Source organism: Ceratotherium simum, chromosome 33, assembly GCF_057802395.1.
Source record: "Ceratotherium simum simum isolate JZ-2026a chromosome 33, ASM5780239v1, whole genome shotgun sequence".
In the NCBI taxonomy this organism is placed as follows: domain Eukaryota; kingdom Metazoa; phylum Chordata; class Mammalia; order Perissodactyla; family Rhinocerotidae; genus Ceratotherium; species Ceratotherium simum.
Window position 1 is genome coordinate 29,942,641 of NC_141932.1, and position 6,235 is coordinate 29,948,875.

The window sequence follows — 6,235 nt, forward strand, 5'->3', positions numbered from 1 at the left end:
AGTTTGAGAATCCAGAGAGGGTTTTGACTAGGCTTGAGGAGAAGATTGGAGGGACTTTTGCTGACCAAATATATTGAACAGTTTTAGCATTTGCTATTTCAAGTGTATGAACCAGCTAGAATTTACAGACAGACAGAACAGATGAAAATTCAGCGAAAACTTAATAAACTTTCAAATCAGAGAAGTCTTGAAACTATTCAGAGAGGTAATTAAACTATTGTATCTGTCTGTCTATGAAAGAAAGGTGGTACTGCCATTCACCTGGGAACTATTTCAGTAATAAATCTGGATGAGGTTCCATCTGGTTTTCTTATCTGTTCCCTTTATATGGTGCAAGATTGCAGGCGCAGGGAAACGTGGGTGGAGAAAAAATGCACGTGGAACTACATCAGACTGGAGTTTGCCATTTCATTCTCTTGGCAGGTTAGCAGCTGCAAAACAAGATTGCGGGGTCTTGCGGGGGTTCATTTTGAGGACTGCAACTAATGAGCAGGAGTTTGCCAAAAAGAGATAGGGTTATCAGTTAAGATTTAAAAATTTTATTGACATATCATTAACAGACAGTGAAATGCACAGATCCTTAAATATGAAGTTTGATCAGTTTTGAAAACTGTGCACATCCACATCCATATCAAAATATAGAACATTTACACACTCCAGAGAGTTCCTTCATGCCCCTTTCCAGTAAATTCTTCCTGCCTCTCTCCAGAGATGACCACAGTTCTCATTTCTATCAACATAGATTACTTTCACTTGTTTCATATAAGTGGAATCATACAGTATGTATTCTTCTGCTCAGAATAATGCTTTTGAGATTCTTCCATATTGTTGCATGTATTAATAGTTTATTCCTTTATTGCTGAGCAGTACACTATTATATGAAGATACCCCAATTTATTTACTTATTCTATTGTTGGTGAATATTTGGGTTGTTTCCTTTTTGGTTTTTTGGCTTCTATTAACATTGTTGTGCAAGTCTTTTTGTGGATATATATTTTTATTTATTTCTCTTGAATAAATACCAAGGGGTGGAATTCTGGGTCAGGGGTAGGTATATGTATAATTTTATGAGAAACTGCCAAACTAGTTTCCAAAGTAGCTATACCACTTTCTTCTAGCACCATCGGGGTATGAGAGTTTCAGATGCTCCACATCCTCAGCAACATTTGATGTGGTCATTGTAACTTTGGCCACTCTAGAGTTTGAAGTGGTATCTCACAGGGTTTTGGTGTGATGTCCCTGAGGATTATCAATGCTGAGCACTTTGGTATGTGCATATGGGCCATTTGTGTATTTTCCTTTGTGAAGTGTGTGTTCAAGTCTTTTGTCCAATAGTATTGGGGTCTCTTCTTATTATTGCATTATTGGACTTTTGCTATATATTCTAAATACATATCATTTGCTGTATTTCTCCTAATCTTGGCTTGCCTATTCATTTATTTATCAATATCTTTTGATGAGCAGAAATTTTTAATTTTGGTGGAGTTAAATTTATTTTTCTTTTATATTTAATGTTTTTGGGTTCTCACTAAGAAATCTTTGCCTACCCTGAGGTCATGAAGATACTTTCCTCTCTCTTCTTCTAGGAGATTTATAGTTTTAGCTTTTAGGTTTAGGTCTGCAGTTTACATTGAATTAATTATTGTCTGTGGTGTGAGGTAGGAGTTAAAGATCATTTTGTTCCATACAGATATTAAGATATTTTAGAAGATCTTGTTGAAAAAACTATTCATTCCCTATTGAATTACTTTGGTGCCTTTGTCAAATGTTTGTTGATTCTATAGATGTAGATCTATTTCTAGACTTTATTCTGTTCCACTGATCTTTTTGTCTTTCTTTATACAAAAAGCAGAGTATCTCTTTCACTATTACTTTGTAACAAATCTTGAAAGCTTTTGTTTTGCTTTCTCAAAATTACTTTGTGTCTACTAGATGTATTTTTATGTAATTTTTAGAGTCAGCTTTTCAATTTGGATTCTTGGATTGAATTTGGCATGGAATTGAATGAAAAGATTAGTTTGGGAAGAATTGACATCTTGGAAGAATTGAGATTTTCAATCCAAATTGTAGGTATAGCTCTTTATTTAATTATATATCTAAAATTTTCTCTCAGTGATTATATATAGTTTTTAGGGTCAATTTCTTACACATCTTTTGCTAAATTTATCTCTGAGTATTTTATGTTTTTCAAGTGGTATTTTTAAATTGTATAATCCAATTTTTTATTGCTAATATGTAGAAATATGATTGTATTTTGTATATTCACCTTGTGTATTGTGACATTGCTAAAATCACTTATTAGTTCAAGTAGTATTTTTTTTTCTGTCATTGGCTCAGGATATTTTCCATTTATAATGATGTTATCTATGAATATGGATAGTTTTACTACCTCCTTTCCAGTTGTTACATCTTTTTCTTTTTCCTTTGCCTTATCGAATTGGTTAGGACTTCTAATACAATGAGAGCAGACATCCTTGTCTTCTTCCTGAACTTAGTTTGAAATCTATGAGTTGTTCACCATTAAGTACATTTTTAGCTGTAAGTTTTCTGTAGAAGTTCATTATCAGATTGAAGAAGTTTCCTATTATTTCTGTTTTGCTGAAAACTGGTGGTGTTAAATTTCATCAAAGGATTTTGCTCTGAATCTATTAGAAAGATCATATGATATTTCTGCTTTATTTTGTAACACGGTGAATAACAAATGGTTTTCACATGTTAAACCAGCTCTGCATTTTGAGGATAATCTCACTTGTTTGAGATGTATTATATTTTTTGTATATTGCTGGATTAAATTTTTTAATACTTTGTAAAGGATTTTATCATCTATGTTAATGAGGGATATTGGTCTGTACTGTTCTTTTCTTATAATGTCTTTGTCTGATTTTGGTAAGAGGATTATAAAATAATATGTGAAATGTTCTACTTTTTGAAACAGTTTGTGAAAGGTTGATATTATTTATTCTACTATTATTTGAGAGAACTTAGCAGTGAAGCCATCTGGTTATGGAGGTTTCTTTGTGGGAAGGTTTTTTATGACGAATGTAATTTCTTTAACAGATGTAGGACAAATCATATTTTCTGCTTTTCTTGGATGTGCCTGTGTGTTTCAAATAATTTTTTCATTTATCCAAATTGTCAAATTTATTGGCATAATATCCCTGTATTATCCTTTTAATGTCTGTAGGATCTGTAATAATGCTTCCTCTTTCATTTCTGATATTGGTTAATTTGTGATTGTTTTTTCCTTGATCAGTCTTGCTAGGAGTTTAGCAGTTTAATTTATCTATTTTACTGATTTTCCTTGATATTTTTATTATTTCCTTACCTCTCTTTACTTTTGGTTTAATTTCTCCTATTTCTAGGCTTTTTAGTTGAATAGATCTTTAATTTTAAAGCTTTCCAATTTTCTAATATAAGCAATTGCAGCTATGAAATTACCTCAAGGGCTGCTTTAGCTGTGTCCCATTTAATCTCTCAACAGATTGTCTATTTTGGTGAATTTTCCATGTGCACTTGAAATGAATATGTGTTTTATGTTGGCTGTAGTGTTTTATACAGCTCAGGTTAAATTTTTAATATTCAAATATTCCTTTTTCTTAAAGATTTTTTTTTTTGTCTACTTGTTCTACCAACTACTGGAGAGAGGTGAGTCTTCAGTTACAGTTCTAAATTTGTCTGTTTCTCCCATTAGTTTGTCTGTTTTTGCTTCATGTATTTTGAGGATCTGTTGTTATGTGCACATTCATTCAGAATGTCTTCTTGATGAATTGACCTTTTGTCACTATGAATATTTATCTTTAGGAATGTTTTCTAACTTGAAATCTCCTTTGTCTAATTTAATATAGCTGTGTTACCTTTCTCATTCTTATAGTTTGTGTATCTTTTTTTATCCTTTTACTTTTAACTTATCTCTGTCTTTATATTTAAAGAGCGCTTCTTGTAGACACCGTATAGTTTAGTCTTAATTTTTCAGTCTAACATTAATAACATTTAGTATTATTACTTATATGGTTGGCTTTCAGTCTACTATCATATTTATTTTCTATTTTCTTATTGTTCCTTTTTTCCTACTCTTGGGCTAATTGAGAATGTTTTAGCATTTCATTTTTGTCCTCTATTTTTTATGTGTGAACCCCTTTGTTGGTATTAGTAGTTAGCATGCTTCCAGTAATCACCCTCCCATCCTTTCTGCTGTTGTTGTCATACATTTTACTTCTACATATGTTGAAACTTCACAATACGGTATTATTTTCTTTCTTCCCATAATCAAATGTTGTTTAAGGAAATTAGTAAATGAGGAAAATATGTTTTATAGTTAATCCACATATTTGCCATTTCTAGGCCTCTTCATTCCTTCATGTAGGCTTAAATTTCCATTTTGTGTCAGTTTCCTTCAGCCTGAAGAAATTCCTTACACATTTCTTGTGTAACAGATCAACTGGTGATGATTTTCTTACTTTTGTTTAGTTGAAAAGGTCTTTATTTTATTTTCAATTTTGAAGTGTTTTTTCACTGGATATATAATTCTAGGTTGACAATTATTTTTTTTAACATTTTTAAGGTATTATTCTATTGTCTTCTGGTTTGCAATATTTCTGGTGAGAAGTAAACTGTCATTCTTTGTTTTTCTACTACTAAGAGTCTTTTTCTCTCTGGCTTCTTTTAAGATTTCTCTCATTACTATGGGTTTCCAGCAATTGTAATATAATGTTCATTGGTGGGACTTTCTTTCATTTTGTCCTACTGGAAGATCATTGAGCTTCTTGGATCTGTGGGTCTGTATTTTTTTGAAAAATTCTCAGCCATTATTCCTACAAATATTTTTTTTCTGCCTAATATTTTTCTCATCTTCTTCTGGGCCTCCAGTTCCACATATTTTAGAATACTTGCTATTGAATCACAAATCCCTGAGGTTCTTTTCATTACCCATGACAACAACACCATATCTCATGTAATTACTATAGAAAATTCAATGAATGCAATAGCATTGAATTGTATGAATGTGTAATAATTTACTTATTGTTGTAGGTAGGTAGATCTGTTCTTCTGATATAGATCCTCAATATCTCTGCCTCCTGGTATTCACACTCTTAAGTAAAAGTAATCCCTTCCCCTTGAGTGTGGGCTGGATCTAGCAATTACATTCTAATGAATAGAATACAGCAAAATTAATGGGAAGTCACTTCTATGATCAGGTTATAAAGGACTCCTAGCACTTTCCTACACTCTCTCTGCTTGATCATGATGATGAAGCAAGCTGCAGATGGCGAGGCCCACATGGCAATAAACTGAGGGTAGGCTCTTACCAACAACCAGAGAAGAACTGAGGCCCTCTTCCCAAGAGCCTGCAAGGAGCTGAATCCTGCCAACAACCACACAAGTGAGTTGGATGCAGATCCTTCTCCAGGCGAGCTTGCAAGAGAAAACTTCAGCCTCAGCTACCACCTGAGAGCAGTCTTATGAGAGACTCTCATTTAGAGGACCCAGAGAAGACGCAGACAGATATCACAGACATTGTGACATAACACATGTGGTTGTTTTAAGTTGCTAAGTTTAGGGTAATTTGTTACACAGCAATAGATAACTAACTCATTTTTCATATCTACTATTTTTGGGCAACCCCTTCCCCCAATTTTATTTGCTGTTATAAATAATGCTGCACTAAATAGCCTGGGACACATAATTTCATCTTCAGAAATAAATTTCTGTAAGTGGAACTGATGAGTCCAAAGGTATGGGCAGTGCTCATTTTGGTAGTGCATATAATAAAATTTAGAAATGATACAGAGAAGATTAACATGGCCCCCGCGTAAGGATGATGTGCAAATTCACGAAGTGTTCCATATGTTTTACAAAGTATTCAAAAGCAAGGAAGGATAGCCTTTTCAACAAATGGTGCTGGAGTGATGGGACATCCATAGGTAAGAAAATGAAACTCAATCTAAACCTCACACCTTATACAAAATTAGCTCAAAATGGATTATGGACATACATTTAAAACATAAAAATATAAAACCTCTAGGAAAAATAGAAAAAAAATCACTTTGGCATCTAGGATTAGGCAGAGATTTCTTAGACTTGACACGATGGATAAATTAGACTCATCAAAGTTAAAAACTTTTACTCTGTGAAGGTCCAGGTGAAGAAGATAAAATACATGCAATAAACTGGGAGGAAATATTTGCAAGCTACATATGCAGCAAAGGACTAGTATCTAGATATATAAAGAACATGA

The 6,235-nt window shown here is 32.9% G+C and overlaps 1 non-coding gene across 1 annotated transcript; it reads left to right on the forward strand.

The window, feature by feature from the left end:
* The first annotated feature begins 5,741 nt into the window (after window positions 1–5,741).
* LOC147912922 (U6 spliceosomal RNA) lies at window positions 5,742–5,850 on the forward strand. The gene has a single exon (XR_015549669.1). It is a non-coding gene; the product is annotated as a U6 spliceosomal RNA (small nuclear RNA).
* Window positions 5,851–6,235: the final 385 nt, after the last annotated feature.